We start from the raw sequence: 24,469 nt of genomic DNA, 5'->3' as shown, positions 1-24,469 counted from the left end.
TAACTATTTTTTTTTTAAGTTGAAAGTAAAGTTAATGGATATTTAATTAATTTCATTTGTCAGTTCTTTAAGTTACACATTATACATATATAAACGATATACAAGTGTATTTTGTCCAGAACTATCGTTTCAAAAAAAATATATATATATTTATATATACATATACAATGAATATGTGGAAAAAAACGATACAACTTCCGTCTCCTCCACTATATAGGTACAAACTATTATTATACAGCTGTGCTGACTGTATTTTTTTTATGGAAATTAGTAATTTATGTACAGATACCGAACTAGTTGGTAGAATATGCACAGAGTAAAACACATGAATGTCAATATTCTCATCGGTAATATTCCAGTTAAAAGAATTATGCATAATATGTACATTGCCTGTACAACAATAACAATACAACGTGCGCGGTCAATGTGCTCTGGTGTACGCGTATAAATATTTTTGCTTTACTATAGAAGCATATCATCATCGCGTGACCTATACAAACAAATTGTAGGTATAATATTATTTTTATTATATCGATAATCTGTTGATAAGTTAACACAGAGTTGATTGTGTTGAAACCATACAGCGAGATAGCATGTATCATTCATTATGTAATTTTTCGACGATGAAGTCAAAATTGAACTCTGTGGCGTTAGTGATCACAATATTACTGTTATGTGTTACTGTTTTGATTACATTACCTATATGGCTATATATATATATTTTGTATGAAAAACAAATCATCCGTTTTCCCGAGAAGTTATATGCAAACGCATCTGTAGTAAACATCTCGAGTGATTTATTTATAAACTTCACCGCAACCGTGCATCATCATCGTTACATTTCGTAGCGCGCGAAAAGTGATAATAATAAATAATATAATATCATTCCTCTATCTGTTATGCTATATTTAAATTTAAATGTTAGAGATTATTCATGCGTGTATGATCTACGAATGAAACAAAAAAATTATGTACCGCCTTACTGTTGAGTGATGACAATTTGACATAAGGACATTATATTAATGTGTCAGTATAATATATATATATATATATATATATATATATTACCTACGTTTAAACTACAAGTATATAACTATTAGGTATATTAAAAAAAAAAATTAAATCATTATTTCGTTACTATTCGATGTCCCGTACGACAAAGTTATTTTCCTAAAAGATTTTACGTAGAGATCTTTTTTAAATATTTGATTATAATACATAGTGGAACAATATATATAAAAGTTATTTTTAATTGTTGGCAGTGGTGGATTGCATGCTCACTGTAACCGTGATGACTTTTACAAACGACTATACAGTCGGTATTATCTATACATAATAATAATATTATACATAACCTTTTATTATCGAGTATAATATAATTAATATAATGTACATTGAAATAATATTTTGCTAAGAAGTATAATGAAATAGCAGTGAGTGTTGTCAGTCGCTGGTGAATGTTGACATTCAACACCAATATTGATGAGTGATAACCGTTAGCAATTTTATTAAACATTTGCCGATGTTTAACAAGCATAATATATATACTATTTTTGTAAAATAAGTTAGCAAATAAAATAAAATTATAACTGCTATTAATAATTAATTATGTCTATAAGAATATATAATATAAAAAATAACATCAGAATGGACATATATCATTTTCCGTTAGCTTTGCTGCCATTTAACAATTTCAACCTGTACATAATATTTTAACTTTTAACATGTGTCGATTATAATTTGAAATACACGTTCATACTTATATATGCATATATTCTATAATAATACCTAACTATAATATTATGTTATATAAAAATATATTAAAACTTACTATTATAAATGTAACCAGTTTTGTATATGTTTGAAATTATTATGTATATTTATAAGTGTTTTATGATTTTACTTAAAATAATCAATAATAACTGTACTACAATATTATACATGCCCGTGATAGTGGATATATATTTTTTAAATTTATATTTTATCCATTTCATAATTTTGTAGTATTTTATCATTATTGTTATGAAATAGTTTACCAGTAATTATAATGAATATAATGCCTACATACATAATGCATTCAGTGATATTTTGGTGCTTCTTTTTGAGGTATATTTATGTAATATCATGTTGACACACGTGCAGTGTTATAGTATTTGACAGTCAGTGATGGTATATTATTATATAGTACAGACCATCCACGTGCGAGCGTTCAATTCCTTTTAAACATATAAACGACTGTTAGTAACGTGATCGAATCGCTTTTAAATTTGTATTACTTAAATTATAAACTATATTATAACAGTATTTCATTTTATAATTTGTACATCAAAATACCTAAAATTCTTTACAGTTTACACTATAGTGCTACAGTCGTATACATCAATTATGTATTTAGAGTATTTAGACTCTACAGCCAGAGGTGGTGATAAAAGTTTTGCTGTATCCTTCTTCATTAAATAAAATCTACAAAATTACGAATTCTTAAATGTGCAGTATACAATATTTTATCGCATTTAAAAAAATTCAAATATAATTTATAATAATCAATAAGTAATAATATATAAATATATATATATATATATATATATATATTTATTTATTTATTTATTTAAATTTAAATTTTGTTATGTGCAATTAGTTTTAACAGTTAATAATATATATTATATATGTATATTTTTTAATGTTTTTTTACGTGTTGGTGACTATTTTGTATTAATGAAAATAACAAAATGTATTCACTATTCAGATATATTATTACTGTACGTAAATAATAGAGATAGATATTTCGATCTTTATTATTTACATAGCATCGTCAGTCACCCAATAATGTAATATTTTTAACTCATTCATAACGTGACGTGTAATATCTGTATAAAAATGTACCGTAGAATTTTCTCCCCCACATTTTAATAGGTGCTGATAGTGTAAGTACGCATATTACAGCAGAAAATATCGATTAGTGTTTTATTATCGTTATATTGTGAATTAATTTGGTCTGCAGACCGCACAGAAAACACTCGCGTATTTTACATATACGCAGGTTCGGAATTATATTATATATATAGGTACTCTGCTGCAGGTTACGTGCTTCCGTGTATTATTTTTATTGTCGGGCAACCCCTTTTAGACCTTAAAATTATGCCTAACATGCGTATGTGTGCGTGTGATGTGTTTTGCGCGTAGAGTGACTTATTATATAGGTATTATTTTATGCGTAAGGTCTCTCGGACATGCAACGGTTTTGCAATCACGACGACTTTAGGCCTATTTTATACGATGGTAAATCGTCGCGGTCATTTGCGGCGGTGCGTGCATATAATCAAGCGTTAGATTTGCGATGGTAGAAGCAGAGTGGTGATATTGGTAGCAAGTGGGGTGAAAGTCTAAAACTGTGTTTTTTTCGAAAACATAGGTAAAAACTAAACTCATCGTATGAATATTTTAACCGAAATCGACTGCACACAAATACATATATATTTATAGGCTTGTGAACAGGTGTAGTGTATACATGTAAGGTGTACACAACAAAACTATATACTTACGAATAGTAAGGAACTCGCTGGAGGGTCGCTGGAACATTGATTTTTCCCCCTTTCTTAATATATATATCTATACATTTCATACACTCGTCCTTAATGCGTTTTTTTTACTTTAATACCCTCGGAGTAAGTTACTTGTGTGTTGGAATTTTTTACAATAATAATAAATAATATGTTTCAATAAAACAGCAGTAATAAATATCTACATAATTATCATCAATTTTTATTTTAAATTAAGAAGACATTTTCCGATAACATTATTTACCGTTATCATCGTTTCGAAGAAATGTATTGCTTCCCTAATATATATTTAGGATTTTACAATATAGTATATAGGTAAAATCTAAGCGTGTCAAACTGTAGCCAACAAACCAGTCTTAAGTCGAACAACTATTAACGTATTGATATCGTACCTATATAAAATGGTATAACGATTTATGACATGATTAATATTATATACATAATAATACAGACTATATATACATCATACATGTACGAGTCGACGACATTTTTGCAAATTAAAAATGTATACGTTACAAACACAATAGATCACCTTAGAAATTTATTTTACTTTCCAACGCAGTAATATTGTAATGCACAGTGTTACAATGATAAAAAAAACTAAAATAACATATAAATATCGCACGCGCTGCATTTAACAATAGGTATATCTAGTTCTACGCGATTAATAACCACCAATGGTTCACAATATACGCGTATAGAAGTATCATTTAATCAAAATAATACCTAGTCGAATTGTTATGTTTATCACATTATATATATTGGTATGGGTACCATGTAAATTTAATAGCAATATAATCTTTAAAACGATTAAGGATCGCCAAGGTGTAAGAATAAGCCTTATTAATAATTTTAGCTTATCATTTATTCCTAAAATATAATTAACAATTTTGCTTAAAATCTCAATTTCCAACACTTCGTATACACAACTGCTGCTAACAAAAATTAGGTATTAGGTACCTTTTATTCAACTTGAGTTTGAAAATATATGTAAGACAACTAATATACTATAATAATTCCTTATATAAGAGATGAGGTAGTGTTTTAAAAGAAAATTGAGTTTCTTTACTTGTATAGTGTTATGCAATTTGCGAATGAAAACAACTGCAAAAGTTATGACCTTCACGTCGGACCACTTAAATTTTCTATTATTGTCGTTGCACAAGTTACCGTACTTAGTTTTTGTGCGTTTATTTAATATACTTGCTCTTTTTTTCTTCCATAATACAGTTATGTATTTAATATTTTTATATTCTTAAGATTTTTTTGTACTACTTAAGGGATTAGTATTGTGGAGATATAAAATCTGTTTTTTCAAATAAAAACCTTCCTTTTCGACCAAATTATTTAACAAACAATTTTTCTAAAAACGTTGACTTATCAAAATAAAAATTTAAAAATTCTAGTAATTAATATAATAATGTACTAATAAATTTATAATTTTTAAAAATAATTTTGAGTATATTAAAAACAAGATCTATTATTAAATATATTTATATTTCTTTAAATCCATGTTTAAGGATTACCTATATATTATCTTAAAAAAAATATTTTAATAACCGAGAAATACTCGTTCAAATGTTGATAAACATAAATTTGGATCGTTATAAAAAACCTTTTAAATAATATAAAAAATCTCAAAAAATTTAAAATGTGGCTTAAGTATAATTAAAAATTACAAAAAATCGAAATTTAAATAAATTCATTATTTACGAATAAATAGTGTTTAGCAATGTTTAGTGACTTAATGTCTAGTTTAAATTATTCTGTAAATTATCAACACGTAGGTACATATAAGTAAAATTATATTGCGCAAATAAATACTACTTTCACGTTATTAAAATAACATTTCATGTATATTTTTTCAATGTTATATAGATAATATATATGATGTAAACTTAATAATTACCGTAAAACACGCGTATTGCAATATATTCATAGTGAATCCATAAAAATATATCGATCAAGTTCACGACTACGACGGGGATGCGATCCGATTCAAAACGAACCCACAAACGCAGCGTGCAGAATGTGTTTATGTTTTGTAACCATACCGAGTCGATAATATAGTTGAAATATTATAACAACTAGTATCGGTATATAGTAAAAACAATAAAATTAAATTACCTGTGGAAACTTTAACGCATACCGACTCATAAATCAGTTATTAGATGTACAAGTTTGATATTATTAAATAATTTTCCTGCACGTGGCTCCTACGTTATATTATAGATGTGATATAATCGCATTATACGATTTAATTACATTGTAATAACAATAGGACAGAAATGTTTTATGCTAGTCGATAGTATACTAACCAATTTCTGGCGACGCGTGTTGTTTTTTCGGTTTTCCAAGTGATAAAACATAAAATGTATTATAATATTACTAATTAGTGTAGAACACGCGGGTTTATATTCTTCTGTCAACTAGATATTTTTTACTTTTCGTATTTTTGGATTGTTGCAAATAATTTTTTACGAAACATAATAATTACAGTACCTACATTAACAAAATGTTATATGGCACGAGTAACTGTAATTACATATTTGAATAAAATTGTAAATTTCATTAAAATTATAGTTAAAATGAAGCGATAATGCACCAACTACCTCAACTCACATTTACGATAATGAGCTTAAGGTGCTTAGAATTTTTCTGATTAATTAATTAGAAGAACGTAATCAGATTATTCCTGGTCCTAAACTCTAAAGAACCAACTTAAAAAACAAAATGTTATAGTATTTTTTCTAAAAATCAGAGTTCAAATGAATAAAGATCCAGTAATATTAATATTATTTAAGTAAGCTTCAATAAACTTCAGTTGATGTTGATTAACCATGTTTAATTTATAAAAATGTATTTAGAGTTCCACCGGTATTATATGAAGTTATAGACTATAGTAAGACTAATTTATTGATTATACCTATTTATTAATATTTATAGTTTCGTTGAGTGGTGTAGTGATGAAAATCTGCAGGGTATTCCGTATCACTCCTGCACTTTGCTCGTGTAAACTTTAAATATATAACAGTTGTAACTGATAAAATATACTCTTCCAAAATTCGATTTTTATACATTCAAATTCTCCAAATAATATTTTGCTTTAAAATGTATGATATCAAAAAAAATTAAATATTTTTTTAATGATAACGATAAAAATACTAAGAAATATAATTTTTTTTTAAATTATTTTTAATGACTTAAAATTATCTGAAAAAATATTTTCAAAAACATTAAGAGTTCTTAAAATAATGAGTTATACATTAAATTAATCATCCGGTAGTATGTATACATTTATATACAGAACGTTTCGATACTACTAAGTAAAACTCATTTCAGTTTAGAATGTAATTATCGTTTCGATCCGTTATGAAAACGTTTTCTACAAAATCCAATATACGTACTGCTGCGATGACGGTACAAGAACAGTCGATACACACATATTATATATATTGCAAGTGCATCACTGTATTCAAACAAAATTAATAATGTTAAATTTGAAAGTTGGGCATTTGAAATAAACTTATTGAGAAATACCGTAATAAGTTCCCGTATATAGTCATAAATTAGTAGCTATAATGACCCCCCCCCCACTAAAAAAAAAACTCGGGCCATAAAATTTCAAAAAAAATTTATAGAAATATATTTATATGCGTTTAATTTATTAATGAAATGATAAATTTATATTTTTTTTTTTATTTACAACAATTTGCAGCCCTCATCCCTAATTTAAAATTTAATTTACGTCTATATGACTCCGATTCCAATTTAAACGGCTGTAATATCATATAAAAATATTTGATTGAAACTAAGCGTCCACCACTTTTACTATAATTTTCTGTACGTTTCAACTGTTCTGTAACATATACCTATTGTAGTATTGTGCATTATATTATATATACTTACACACACACGGGCTTAAAAATACTATTAATATACAATACGTTATAGTAACGCAGTCGCGTCATACTATACTGTCGTGTATACGCATGTGTGAACTGTAGTATAGTGTATATAGAATTGAACGTACTGCGTCGTTTCCTTCATACGGTTTTGTATGTACAGGGACACAATCACGTCCAAGGATAATTATTATTGTTTGTGTGTGTGTAGTTATTTACAACAATAAAGAAAATAAAACGAAGATCTATTCTAAGGACATGCATACGCGTTTCAAAGAGAGCATGGTGCCGCCGCCCGCTGTATGTCCCGGAGATTGTTCAACCCGACTACGACGACGATGGTCCGCGTGAAATCGGTTTCCTCGTTCCGGACGGAATATCGTATTATTACCGTGATGTTTACATTAAAATATATTATTATATCGTATATTTTGATAGTTGTGGCGGGGGTCCTTTGCCTACAGGATGTTCGGGTGATTCGTCGGGTTTTTTCGTCATTTCATTGTTTTGTGCAACGAAATTTTTCACACTGATATTGAAAACCAACCGTCGAATAGTATCTAGATAAATAACGTGTACGTACTTATCAGAAATAATAATGCGTAGTGCACGATGAGTGTATTGAAAACATAGTCTATTTTTTGTACTTAAACCTGATATAGTGTATCGAGTGCCTGTAAATACCTCTAAATTACAGGTAGTTAATGTAAAAGTTGGATTTATAAAATTTAAACTCCACTGATATCAAGTTGATATAAATTCTACTGCTATTAAAAAATTAAATTAAATCCAAATTTGTAAGTACAATTAAGTAAACAAATAGGTATATGTTTAATAAATATACAATAAAAAATTAAAACTAAATTGTCTAACTATGATTAGGATACTAATACAGTTGGAAAAGTATAATATTACTTTTTATTCGCGTTATCAAAACAGAACGTTAATTTTACACATATTTTATTAACAATAATAAAATATAAATAAATCAAACATTTAAAAAAAAAAAAAGTTATACCTTAGACATAGAACATATAGTGTAATTAATTGTAGCCTTAAGCTGACAAAGATAATGTGTCATTATTATAATCAAATTAAGTTTTAACTTATAAAACTTAAAAATTAAATTGGCCAAAAATCGAATACCTACAAAAAAGGATACAATTTTTAAGCGGATGTATAATTTGGTCAATATTTTATTATCTACTAATACAATATATAAATTAAAGACTTGTCTAATAACCACTTAGTATTATACATTGTAACTGTTCATCCAATGTTATCAATAGGGCACGGATGTTGTAGTACTAAAAAACTAGTAAAATTAATTGTAATATTACACTAAAATATACCAAAAATTGCTCAAAAAATTGTATCGTATGTAATTTTTTTAAATTTTCAAAATCCATTGTCCTTCAATTTGGAGCCATTAAGTTTTTATACTTTGAAAAATTTTGTTCTACGTCGGTTGATATTAGCGAAGTGTATTTAAAATAAACTAAATTGGTTATCGCCTAATTATCAAGGAAACATTCTAACAATATTTAAAAACCCGTTTAAAAAGTATTAATAAAGTGAAATTATTTGAAAAACTTAAAAAAAATTGTTAAAATTGTTTTATAAATGAATAAATTCAATAAAATTGCAATAAAAATCTAAAAATTCCAAAAATTGCAGAAAATTGCGCTTTAAAGTTTTAAATTTTATTTTATACTTACAAGAAATGTATTTTAAACTTACTAAGCAATTAATTGAAATAGTAGAAAAAAAGTTGCAAATGTAACAGCATCCGTGCTATAATTATCAATATCACTATGAAGTCCTATTACTTGAATAAATTATTTATCAATTTTGAAATAATATTAACAATAATTAGTTATCATAATAATTATTATTATGTTATAATATTGTATATTGACTAGCCACTAGGTACGATATTCAAAGTTTTACATGATAATCAAAAAAATATGTATTTTGATATTATGGACAATGGTTTTAATATTCATTTAAAATTCCAAGTTACAATAACAGCTGTATGTTATTTTAGTTCACATTTAAGTACATTTGAGTACTATTCGCTTTTTTTTAATTTTAATTTTTTTTAAATGAATATTGTATTAAAATGTGCCGACCTTTAAAAATCGCTATTGTCTTTTCCAAAATACAACGCTTGGTATACCTATTTGGCATATACATAAACATACCAGTTTAATAGGTATAATGGTGTTATAATGTCGTATTTAATTTGATGACCTTTTTTTATGTAAGTAAAATTATGACGAAATAATTGTTTGAAAAGCTTTACTAAAGACATTAATTCGCTAGTAATTAGACATAAATGCCAATTCAACTACGATTTTCGAATAAAAATAACGATAAAAAGTGTTGTTTACATAAGACGCGTTAATCAAATTTCGAAACGCTTGCAATGTACTAATTTACATTATTCGCAATACTGCAATAATACGAGGTCACAATAATATATAATTATTTACGTCTATATCATATAATAATTAATAACAACAATAATAATAATACGCCATAATAAACTAAGATATTGTAAATTTGTCGTCTGCCGTATTATATTACCTATATATTATACATAAATTATTGTTTCTTAAAAAGTATTATACCACCCACTATTACGCTATTAATTGCGTTGACAAATTATCAAAAAAATAATTTCGTAAACAGCATATTTTGTAATAGGTAACTTATACCTTATAATGTTGGATGCATTATTAATGTTATGTATTATCATGACGTTCTACCGCGTCTTTGTGCGTTCGTTGAATTTTTCGGATTAGTATTAATATTTTTCAAGATGCCATGTAAAAATAAATACTATACGATATACAATATACATTGCTATGTGTATTCATTGTATTGTATTTTATACATATTATACCTACCTACACTATATATTATTATTATTACGAGTATAAGACGTGTATAAAATAGATTTCCTCGTCAACAGTACTGAAAATATATTCTTTGTTTGCTATTTGTCTGTATAATGTATATACATAATTTGTTGGTAAAAAAAAACTAAAATATATATATTATAATTTGATTATTTTTTTCTCGTCAATTTTAAAAAGAAAAAAAATGATAAAGATTACAATATTAATACAATAATTTTTTACTTCGATTATAAAATAATAAAAGCTAAACATGATAATTTTTTTTCATCAATTATATTATAAAAAATAATTGATTTATATGCAATAACGATTTAGATTTTTTCTGGCCAACTCAAAACATTTAAAAATACACCATAGTCTAAGAATAATAATTATTATATTTTCATTATTTTCTATATTTTTTTCTTATTTAATCAATTATTGATTAAATAATTAAATAGAATATAATATAATTATTGTTTTTTATTTTTTTATTATTATCTAAGGTCATTAGTTTAAAATTAAATTTATAATTTCTGATTAAAGGTCTTGATGTAATGTTTTTTTCATAACTATTGTTTGTTTCTTATACCTCCATATTTTTGGTATTAAGATATGCTTAACAATATAATTCCTATAATCCTCTAGGTATACATGGATTCAAGTATGAGTAGGTCATTTTTAACCATGAGATGATAATGTATTGTGAATGTTAGCCCTATTCTAAGGCTAGTTAAATAGTTTAGTCTATCTTTTTTAGACCTAAACAATTGTACTATATTTGAATATTGTTTTGTACAATTTTTAGTTTTATGTTTTAGTAAATTTAATATTTTTGTTATTTGAAATATAGTACTTATTGTAATATTATTAGAATACAATATACGTAGAATGATAAATCACCTTCACAGACATTTCCTCAATACTATAAAAAATTTCAAAAATTTGAATTTATAGATTTTAGTATAATTAAAAATTCCAAAAAATCAAATTATGAATAACTGCATTATTAAAGAAAAAATGAGTGAGCACTTGGTTAATCAACCTGTATGTTATATATTATTTTTATGTACACATATCGGAAAAATACAAGTAATATAATAGTTTATACGAATGATAACTGAAAATTTCCGACTATCGGATGAATCACTCAATCACATTGACGTTGTCAGAAGGTTGCGTACAAAATTTGTCATTGTAAGTATACTATTCTCACAGCCGCCCGTGGGTTTAACGAGGTCGTATTCATTGCGATTCGGTTAACTGATGATAACTGTTACAATATCATATGTTATAATATTATACTTACGCTTTTATTCGATGTCCGAGATTAAAATATATTGGGATAAAAAAATCATCGATCCTTCGCTTCCGTGGGTGACCATGAAAACTTATGCTTGGCGAATGTTCTTTCTGCAATAAATGTTGATCATTGTAGCTGTAAGATTAATAATACATATTATTATAATATATAATACGTCAGAGTCATGTGGTTTTTTTGACAAAACCCTGGCTCATGCGTTACTGTTTTTTTCTACCACTATTTTTCCGCGCCAATCGATTGTGATGCATGGGGTTGTTAGGTGACCGGTTTACCACTTAAAGAATAACACTAATGTTTATGGTCACCTTTACAAATTGTTTATTTTTCACGTCCTAAAGTGAATTTAAATGTTACAATATAATATTGCAGTGCACTATCCAAAAGTCAACGCTTAGTATGTATTATATATGAAAACTTTTTACTGAATAACAGACATTGATTATTAATTAGATAAACCATACGGAAGAGAAGTATTTGATGATCAATTCATGTATAGCATACAAATTTTTAAAATAATATATAATTAACTATATTTTTATAACAATGAAAAAATGTATCATCATAGGTAATCAAGAAAAAATACAATTTAAAATTATTGAAATTTTTGCTGTACATAGTATCTAAATGTATATGTATATTGTATAGCTATTTCATACTTAAATAAAATGAAAACCCAATCAATACAAGTTTAAACGAATGTATGATAAAAAGGTTACATTTACGTGCTTTTTGATTAATATGAAATTAGTGAAAGTTTGTAATTTGCTGATTGAATTTTTGTAAATAAATATAATAATACATATTATTAAATTGTTACAATAATTTAATATGTCAAATGTCTTATTTTATTAAAGGTATCTTATAATACTTAAATTACGATATAAACCCATTTTTAGAATAATTATGTTCGTTTTTGTGTTTTAAAGTGAAATTCTACGGTTTTTATCTTACGATAATTGCAGTAACGCATTTATTAAGACTAAATAGATATTTAATACAATTATAAATTATAATGTTTCACTATGCAATTGTTCACATATGTTGAATGCAATTAAAATCAATATTTAAAATAGATTTATTGTATCCAGTTCATTTTATTACCACATAGCAAGTACTATGAGTGTTTTATTAAAATTGAAAACTGTAGATATTATTAACAAATTTAATTTATCCTACATTTTACATTCTTGCAAAAAAAAAACCATACTTACTCTTATTTTTTATAGTATATATGTAAGCATTTCGGATAATATATTGTGTAGTTTTAAAAACTCGATTTTGAATGAAAAAAATGTCACTTGGCTCTTTAAAATAATATTTGAAAGCTCACAAATTATAATATTTTCTATGTAGTTAATATCGTTATTTACACGTTTTGGATTTTTTTCCGTAGGTAGATGACGTTGTAAATGTGTTTAATATATTCATATATATTATATCAAAGTATAATTCGTGTATCGTAAACCTACGCTCAACGCACGCTTGTATGTATTATTTTTTTTTTTTTTTTTGTGGTTTTTCGTTTTGATTTCACCACACCGCCACTATTAAGTCACCTTTCGTCAGTTTCTTTCACGCAGTCTCCACCGTTGATCCGTCTCAGCAATCTACATGCATCATATCGTCACACCGCTGATTCTATTCGCTTTTTGTGGTCGCCCTTACCGCAGTGACAAATACTACGGTGTTCCTGGTGACATACTCGAAATTTTTCAAAGACACTTAATGGTAAGACGGACTATTTACTGATTGCACGAATGACATAATCGGTTCATATATATTAATATAAGACTGTTAAAATATTAAATAAATTATAATAATAAATAATGTACATAAATTGAGTTTGAGGCATGTGACCCATAATTCCATTCCAATATTCAATTTTATGTATTAAATAGCAAAATATAATTTACTTTTCGTCGATTCCTTATTTAGTGTTACCACGCGTTAACTATGTAAAGTATGTCAACATATGATTTCAAATCGACAAATTTTAAAAATCAAAAACCAGATTTCAGGTTTATCTAACCACTACAACGAAGATTGCAGTGGATTCGGTTTTAAAATATTTCATTATTTCAATTGATTTTTTTTTTATTTAAAATTTTATATTACATTATTCACAATCCTGTAGAAACTATGGATGAGAAGGCCATTGGGCCACAGCCCCTCTTTCACTGTTTATTTATGGGAAATATTCGATTTTAGGATTTTCAAAATCTAAGTTGATTTTAAGTAAAAACTAAGTTGAAGTTAAAAATTGATTTTTACACATTTTTCTCCAGCCATTTAATAATGTACGTACATCGGTGTAATTTTATTAGGATACAAATTGTCTTCATAAACCATAAAAGTAACAAAAATCATTTCTTAAATCTTTATCGTGGTCGAGAAACAATATTAAAACACACGATAATATGACTGTGAAGCATTAGTATAATATAATATTATATAATCTAGATAATGGTCAAAAACCTGCGAAATTTAAAAAGTTTAAAATCTAAAAGGTCAAAATATACACATTGCTTAGTCGCTATTACAGCTTTATGTTAAAAATATTATATCTGCGTTTTATAATATATTATACATTTATCTTTTGTCGGCAGTATATAAGTACACTGAAACAAGATCTGTTTGTTCCACTCTGAGTTGCCATCTACTTTTATTTAAAACCCTTTTTTTTTTCATAATCTATGTATGCTATATCGACACTGCGTATACCTACTTATATATGTTACAATATCATACAATGCACACTATACCTGCCTACGGTTTCCGTTATTTATTCCGTAATATAATTATTACAGTGTGAACTATATACAATACCATATATATTATCTACACTAAAATATCATAAGGTGCAGGGCGTGTGTCATCGTAGCACACACCGCAACAAAATAAAATAATATGGAACAAAACACCACGTTTAACCTGCAGTAACAACGAGCCACAAAAGAGTATTATAAGCATTTCGTCATACGCTATAATGTGTAATCAATGATATTATTGTGCATGCAGGTTGATAATTGAAAAAAATTAAAACCGTGGTAGGAATATCATTTTAATATTATAATGAGCATAAATATAATAAACAATACATCACAATGCCAAAAACGATAACGATTAACGCAATTATATTATGATTAATAGTTTTCGACTGCAATCGTCGGAAAGTGAGAAAATGATTTTTGTCTCCAAGCTAAGTCGTCACAGATTATAATATATTATTAATTATTATATCAATAATTAATATTGATATACAATATATCATGTGTACAAACGGAAACATGATAAGCGCCTTTGTTTATAATTTCGACAAGTGTCGTTGAACCGTTTTCCAATTAGGTAGTGAAGATTTATAATATTTATATATACAGTTCATCAATTATCATTTGTATACGAGTATATATTATTATGCGTGTGAGTAAGTATGCAGCTAATGATTCATAAACAATCGTACAGTTTCATATATATTTATATGATATATTTTTAATGTTTTATTATTTTTTCAATGTTTAAAAAACAATTGACTTTTTTTTAAATGTACTGTTTTTTCGTACTTTTTATTCTTTTGTCCGGACATTTTTTTCTTGGAATCTTTTTAACCGATTTTTTTATTTCTTTAGATCAGCATCGTAAATAAAATTAAAAAAGTATTTTTAAATGGATATACCTATTTGTATCTATAAGTAAAATTTAAATACAATTTTAAAAATATTTTTTACAAAATTTCTTTTTTAACGTTTACTATGTTTTAAATACATCCATGTTTAATAATAGTATGACTTTGTCTATTTATAACGTACGTTTTCGTGATTAAAATGCATAATTGGAGTATAATTGTGAATATTGTCAGTATATTCGTACATAAGTAAATATAAAATAACCTGAAATATGAATTTATTTATAAAATATTTAAAAACATGCATTTACTTAAAAATATGCGAGAATTTTATTTTGGTAATTATTTTATTTGTTTGTTAATTTTACGGGAAAAAACCTTTTACACACAATTAAATTAAAATCTAGAACAACCAAAATAAAATTATAAATACATAGTACCTGTAGATCAAATTGGTTTTAAGACATTATGAAGTGAATATTTATTAATGATTAAATATCTGTTTAAAATATATATGAGCTTTATTCTATAAGATTTTCTCGGTATATTATGAAACGTATCTAGTAGGTAGGTTGATTTTTAATCACAATGAATAAATCTACATTCAATATAATTATGTTCCTATTTATATGAAAATGTAATGCCTGCTTAACTGACTACATTGTAATTCACTGGACTTTCAGTATTCTTACAAAATGATGGTTAAAAACTTATACATTTTACTATCCAAGGTAAGTGAAAATTAAAATTTTATCACTTGCCTGATAATAATTCATAACAAATTACTAATAAATGTTTTAAAATTATAAAAACACTTTTGTATTTATAAATTGCATACAGTAAAGAAAATATTCTCAATTTGCACAATAATTGTATCTTGACACTATTTTACTTTCTATAAAATATTTTCTTTGTCCACCGATTATCGATAATAAATATTAAACATTTTAAATAATTTATTCGATATATTTTAAAAAGTATTGCGTTTTAACAGCCTATAAAATCAATAAGAAATATTACGTTTTTTTTTATTTTAGAAATTTTTTCAAGGCAAAATCAAACTAATCACAAGCAGAAGACTATAGTATGTATTGGTACTTATATTATGTATATTATAAAAATTCTAAAACATTGAAATCTTAAATTGATATAAAACATATAATATTGCTAACTTTTTTTCGATATTCATAAACATCTTGTATGTGAGTCATTAAACATTAAATCCTTACTTCTGTGTGAATACTAAATATAATATGATATCATACATTATTTACATTATTTTATATCGAAATGGTAAATGCGTATTAAATCAATCACTACCATCAATAGCGCTGTTAATATTTTGATTTTTAAATAGGTATACACATGGTTCAATGAACCATTAAAGAAATATAAATGCGTATCAAATCGCAGTTTTATTAATTTTTCAAAGTTTTGTCATCTCGGCATTCTTTCCTTCATAAAATATAATATTAGACATTACCTAGTACATAATATTCAATAAATAATGGATAAAATGGATATCGTATTGGGTTAAAATTGCTATATTTAACAGTTCACCTTATGAAAATAGTATGTTTTAGATAAAACATCATCAATTTTAGAAGTCAACTATAAATATTATATCATTTTCGAAGTAGAAATGCAAATGATTGATCTAGGCCATTTTCAGGGAGAGGTAGCTAGATGCAAAATATGTACACTTATATAAATAATTTATAGATAAATTAAAATTAAATTATATAAATACAATGTCAGGCTTCGTTGTCCCCCTTCCCCCCTCCCCCGGGACATAATTTTAATATTTGCACAAAATCATTTATAGACTATATAGTATAACCATACGCGTATTGTCAAAGTTTAATAATTATTAAATAAAATCAAGCTTGTTTGAGCTGTCGAAGTTCAATTAATTATTCACCAACAGCCTTGTTAAGGCGATTTCACGTGCATTTTTCTATTAATTTAAACACATTAGATTACGCATATAATATTATATTATATAGGGTGAGGGTCGTAAGTATTTTATTTTGGGCTCTCAACAGGTAATATTCCTTTCACGCAAAAAAATCATCCCTTACAACAATACAATATAATATAATAATATTAAATAACGCGTACACGATAACACGAGTACCTCAATATTGCCTACTATATTCATGCAGCAGGTATACACTATTTATTGTATACAATAAACTATAATATATATACACGTGAACCATTCGCACAGTCCTTTGCTTTACAACAATACTACGGACATATGATATTACGATGTCGTGTGATACATAATGAGATTATAAATTATAAAAAAAAACAACTTGCCACGACGTTGTGGCTGAGGTGTTTTTATTTTTTATTTTTCAAAGGGTCCGCTAAGTCACATCAGATAATATTGTAATATGTACACAGATGCATATGTAATTATCGTATGAAATGTATAATAGGGTACTGAGGTGTCATATACAGGAGGGTGCCCACAGACGTGTGAAAACATTGCTGGCACGAGAGAAGGACATAGTTGTTGGTAGCACAAACGTAATTCGTCGTCAATATCGTAGTTGTATTTTAAAAAATAATTTTAATAAATTAACAGTCATAACTCAAAATTTGAGATTTTCTAATATTTAAAGGTTACATACTTACTACTCGTATATTCGCACAAAAAATTTAGTCTACAGTAAGAGTTAAAAATTCAGCTACCCCTACAGTTAACACGCCTATTATAATGCTGCATATCACTATTTTTACGATACATTACATTCAGTATAATGATGGTATTGTAGCAAACCAACTATCAATCCTTAGATTAAAAACTATAGCAGAAGAAGAATATGATGAATGTAATCAACTGTTGAATGTATATATACACATTACATGTTCAATAGCTTACGAAGATAGTTAAGGACATCAAGTACGATTAGACACGTGCGCGTATATGTATAATATATGCATACCTCTACATAACTATATAGGATTATAAATTTGTAGAAAAAATGCATTATTTTTAGCTTACTATAAAATATAGCTTCTTCAATATAACACAAAGTTTGAATTAGATATAAGTGATTTCAATTTTAATACTTTTTTTTAATTGTTTGCACTTCGTCGACAATTTTTATTTATTTTTGACGTTTTCAATAATTTTATTTCTGTCAATTAAAACTATTTACACAAAATTATGTGTATTATTTTTCTTTTTTATCTTATAATTAATATTTTACTCAATATCCATGCACGTCGTACTCAATTAATAATATTTTTAATTTAAAATAGTTTATACTTCAGAGATTTGTATTCTTTTTAGATCATTTCGAATCATTTACAAGCAGTATATTTTGTATTGAATTTTTTCTGAGATTTTAATGTATTACAGTAAAAGCCGCTTATTAGAAACACTTTGGGACCAAGGTGAATTGTGTCAATTAACCGATTGTTTCTAATAAGCGATTGAAAAAAAAAAAATGAATAATAGGTACGCGAAAAAAATATGTATGTATGTATGTACCTATATTGTATAATTTAAAAAAGTATGCACAATTGTGTATATTTTACGATATTATGTAAAATATTTATCATTCGTAATTTGTTTTTTTACGTCGAGTAACTCCATGACCATATTTTCATACGAGTAATATTGCCCCTTTAGCTTTGTCACTTATTTTGAGTGCGTATGTGTGTTCAGGTAGAGCTCCAAAATAAAGCCCAGTCTCGTCCGCATTGAAAATATCAGAGCGTGTGTATTGGGCTAGCAAATCGATCAAATGAGTTTCAAACCACGAATGGTCGCATGAAAATTGGCTAAAATCTTAGCGTTTAGACATTTTTAGATTTTTAGAAAAAGGAAACACTAATAATCTTTACATACGCACGCTGAAGCTAAACTACAAACGGTACGACCAGTACGTACAGAAAGATCATTCTCGCGATAAATTACAGTAAAAATAAACGTAACGACAGCAAAGATAAAATTGAAGTACATTGGTTATCGCTAGATAATCGGTGTATATGTCAACTGACCTTCTCCCAATTGTTTCAAATAACCGATGTGATGTTTCAATAATCCGATTTATTTTCAATGTTCTAATATACGGCCGATCCGTCCCGAGACATTTTGTTTCAATAACACGATTGTATCAATTATCCGTGTTTCTAATAAGCGGCTTCTACTGTAATTATAATATTTTTAAGACGTTTTTGAATTTATAAATTGATTTTTTAAGGTTATTTAATGTATTAAATTCACAACCCTATGTAAGATATAATATTTCGGGTAGACGGGGTTGGGCATCATTTTTAGGGGCACTTGAACTACAAGGTGCATGATAACAATACAGGTAATTATTTATTGATAATTCAATTTATTGTATTATTTCTTATTTAACGTTTATTATAACACATCTATCATAGTATACCCTAATTAACAAATAATGTTGTATGAAAAGCTACACACCGCACTAATAACCAATAACTTTATACCTATAAGCGTTTAATTCATGTAAACGAGTCCATCAAACAAAACGAAAATTTAGTACACCACATACATATTTATTTATACGATATGATAAGAAAAAATGCATTTAATAGTGATGATGTATACATGTACGTAAGCAGTATGGACTAGGGATACTTCTATCATAACAAATATATTTTACAGTTTATGATGGCTGGAGGTCTTTAACATTGCTTGAGTCTATTATGGTGGTTTTAATTTTTAGATGTATTAAATTGTAGGTATCTACAAAAAATTTGTTTATAGATTTGAAACACCAATTCTCGAACGTGTTGTTTTCAGAATTTATTTTTAATATTAATTGTTAATGATTTTGTTTAAATTATAAATTATTCAAGTATACCAGTATACGACTATAAATACTAATCACGTATGACAAATAATATGTTTAATGTAGGATATACACTGATACAATATATACATCAGTATATATTTAAAAGATTACATTTAATACACCTAGGTCAGAATTAACTTAGCCTCTATTATTTTCTATAAATATCCGTCAATAAATTTTGAACAGATAATCGTATAACAATCAAACATTAAAAATGTAGAGCGATGCACAGAAAGATACATATGTAGAATAAATTGTTTATGCAATATAATATTATTACTCATATCAATACAAAAAAATGCTTTTTGTGAATATAACTTATTCTTGTTTGATAAGAAATACCATAACTACCATTTATACAATATAATATAGGTTTGTCAAAATTTACTCAAATTTTGTTTGGTACAGTTATTAAGTAAATAGTAATAAGTTTTTAGAATTAAATCTATAAAGATATATTTACGTGCAGAAATGTATTATAGTGAATAATACATTATTTTGTAACATAAAATTTTTTGCCGGTAAAAGCTATTCGCGCATAATCATTTTATATTTAATGATACTTACAAAATAAAAATGAGTAAAAGCCGTTTTTATCGGTTGCAATAATATAATATATAAAATATGGGTACTCGATGATAGGAAAATCACTACATATATGCATATACGTAAACACAAATGAGAAACTAGTCCCTGATAAAATAATAACACTTACAATGTTTTAAATATTTATGGTTTAACACTTTTTAATACAACAAATATTTAAATTGTCTATATTTATATAATGGTGCGATGATAAACAATTTAAATAATGTAAGTATATTTTGTTTTGTATTCATGTATCGATACAAAATCGATGCCTATAATTCATCTAGAAAGCGAAAAAAAAGGTAAGCGATGTGACAACAGTTATTTGAATATAGGCATTTAAGGCAATTTTGCAAAAGAATATTCATTGTACTTGTTGGAAACATAAAAAACTTCTAATTTTTTTTTGTATAACATACAAGGAATAGTGATTATATGTCATAAAACACCATTTTACACATGGTCCTCGCCGTTGTTAATTTTTTTTATTATATTCGCGAGCATTGTACATATTAGAGCACCTCTTTTACATACAGTTCCATGTGAAGTACATAGTATAATCAATAACCCAAAACGCCAAAATATTATAAATGTGCACATCATATCAGTAGTAAAAAAAAATGTGATTAATGAACTAATTGTATGATGTATATATTGCAGGTGTGCCTAAATTATAAGTTTTTCACGGACACAACAGGTTTTTCGATTTTGAAACAGAACAACTCAAACTTGTGAACAAACATTTATGAGTATGTAGTCCACATTTTTTGTCTTTCATATAATATTATTTATATATTTTATTAAGAAGCTATACATCCGATAGAACTCCATAATGAGCTTTTTTCAAAAATATAGACAATTTATAATTTTTAATTGCTCATAACTCGAATCAAAATTAAAATAAAAAAAAAACCTATATGAGATTCCACCCGGTAATATTGTTACTTTTATATTTTATAATAGGCCAATTAACTCTAATTAAACACAACTTAGTTAAGTATTTATTTAGAACTATTTTTCTATTCTATAATTATACGTTTGTAAAATAAAAAAACAACGCATGTGACCAGCGTTCTCTTAAATGTTGTTCAATTATGTTCTCAAACGTTGTACTGTAAGTATTTAACATAATATTTGTATGATTATGATGTGTGATTTTCGTATACGTTGTTTTCTATTTTTTAATTTAGTTTGTGCAGTTACACAATTTACAGTTATGCTGCGGTTGACCTACAAATCAACGTAATTTTTTAAAAATATAAACAATACCAATATTTAGATTTTTCTCTTAGTTGTACACACTACACACACACACACAAACGTATTGAACAAAAACCGTGGCTATAGAACAAAATAAAACCCATTTTTGACAATAATAATTAATAAATATAATAACGTAGTAAAAGCGGAGTTTACTCACATGAGTATTAGATTTTTAACGCAAATAAGTGACAAAATAATTTTTACTATAACACAGTTTTCCTCTATCTCACTGCCTGGTAACGTTTGTAGAAGACTCTAAAGACAATGGCCACGAGACCTATTAAGTTAATAACAATCCTAAAAGTACCCAGTTTTGTGGCACTGCTGAATTCCTGCCCATAAACGCTACCTCCTGTCAATTATAAACCGTTCATCAAATTTACTTATTATACTAAACTATGTAGTATAGATTGTAAAAAAATTTAATGATAAAAAAAAAAAAAAAAAGAAGAAACTATGACGCAGTGATTGTATTGTAATAATCAACAAGTACGTATTTATAAAATTAATACTTTTTTCATATGATTTATAAATTTATTATGTTCTAATTAAAATACGAAGTTAGTTTTCTTAGATTTATACAACAAGTATTTTTCAAATCACTACTAACGAAAATGTAATAATATAATATATCATACCTATACATTATACAGTTAAAAGTTAATAACGTAATTTAAAATATATTTATAAAAATTATTAACATTGAGTATAATATACAAGATGATTCATTTTACGAAAGACACTGATTATTCCGGAAATGACCAATGTTTTCGGATGTATTTGTTTTACATAATTTTAAATCATTACAAAACAATGTTTTTGAAAAAAAAAAATATTTAACTTTATAATTATGCACTAAATATTATTTTCTAAAACGTCAAAACTTATTAAAATATCGAATTTTTTATGTTAAATGAAACTCCCGGTATTGTAGAACATAAATGTATATTCAATATATTATAAATTATAATATACTAGGCATACAATTCTTGCCGAAGATCATCGACTTTTTTTTACTATATATGTACCTATATTTGTTTTTGGAAGGTTTCAACTTGGAATTTCTATTGTCATTATTTATATTGGCTCTGTTTATAATATTATAACTATACGTGTACATATACACCCGTAATGTATAATGTACTGATTTAACATGGAAATGTTTTTATTATCTTTTCGAGACGTGCTCGAAGTCACCTGCTCACATACCTAAATCTTTTGGTTAACAGTGTATAAAAACAACTTACAAGTCAAGGAACGAAATATACAATAAGGTATTTATACTAATTTAAGAATGATTTTTATTATTCTTACAACCAAACCACATAGTTTAATCATTTATATTATAAAAATAACACATGATTTATAAAAATATAATTACTTATATGGTTGTTCTAAGTTTGTGAATGGATATCATAACGAGATTAACTTAATGACAGTGACTTTAGACTTATAATACATATGCCATTTATTAAGCTTGTATTATAAATATAATAAATACTAATATATAGATGTTTTATTACAATATACTCGTACTTATACTAAGTAATAAATAATATTTTGTTTCTATGATTAAAAAAAACTATCTTAGAATTGAAAAAAAGACTTATTTTTTGTATGATTCGAAAATATTACTTATAATTTTATTTTTATTTTTTAAAGTTTAAATAATTAATTTTTTTTTTGTAAATAATTTATTAATTTAGATTTTCATTCAGCCAAAATATTTTATGGTTTGTTGTGATATTTCTTAAAATGTTTTAACTGTTACATAATCTTATAAAAATTAATAGTAACAGAAGAGTAAAATAGCTAGTATATTGTACATATAAAGATATTAATGTAGGTACTACGTATGTAAGTAACAATAGTAATAAAAAAAAAAAAAAATGTTTTACGCATTTATAAACAAGTAACAAAAAAATTGTATGTGTTTAGTATAATGTAACAATACTGTTCTCCTTCCGCGATTTTCTCACTGTTCAGCAGAATGACGCATCGCTACACGGATTAACACGGTTTTCGTTTTTATAACAATAATTATTATCTTTTGTATGTATAAGTATTTTTATCTTTCGTTCGAGTTGAGTACTTAACATAGTGTACTTACTAACTTCTTACAGTCGAGTCCGTCGTCGTTATCATAAAAGAGGTACCTACGTCGCATTATTCGCGAAGACCGAATTATTATTATTTATTATATATTTTTGTATTTGGTAAGATACAATAATATTACATTTTACAAATTTATTTTTTCCCTAAATTCTTTTTTTTTATTAAAAAAATAAGTTTGTACGTATATAACGTGATTCATTTCTTTTTTTTTCAATCCAATGTTCGCTCAATTCTAATTTAATTATTTTACATAGTGCGTGTTCTATATAGCCATTCAAAGTACCTGAGCTAAATAGCACAACGTGGATGACATATCTGTTTTCTCGTACGTAAATATATAAATAT

At 26.0% G+C, this 24,469-nt stretch overlaps 1 protein-coding gene across 4 annotated transcripts in view; it reads left to right on the top strand.

The window, feature by feature from the left end:
• LOC112597550 (CTL-like protein 2) overlaps positions 1-24,469 on the top strand; it is a 47,872-nt gene that overhangs the window by 3,762 nt on the left and 19,641 nt on the right. Inside the window, exons 1-2 of one of the 4 annotated variants that reach the window (XM_025343643.1) lie at positions 24,125-24,225; positions 24,379-24,449. The exons of 1 other annotated variant lie outside the window; for it this stretch is intronic. The gene's annotated coding sequence lies outside the window, so the exon portion shown is untranslated. Of the gene's footprint in view, positions 1-21,406; positions 21,496-24,124; positions 24,226-24,316; positions 24,450-24,469 lie in introns of those variants that run through there. 2 more of the 4 variants (XM_025343641.1, XM_025343644.1) reach the window with 2 other exon arrangements.

Source organism: Melanaphis sacchari, unplaced genomic scaffold, assembly GCF_002803265.2.
Source record: "Melanaphis sacchari strain LSU unplaced genomic scaffold, SCAv2.0 Contig42_pilon_pilon, whole genome shotgun sequence".
Lineage (NCBI taxonomy): Eukaryota > Metazoa > Arthropoda > Insecta > Hemiptera > Aphididae > Melanaphis > Melanaphis sacchari.
The sequence above is the reverse complement of the archived record's forward strand: the minus strand, read 5'-3'. Positions and strand labels throughout refer to the sequence as shown.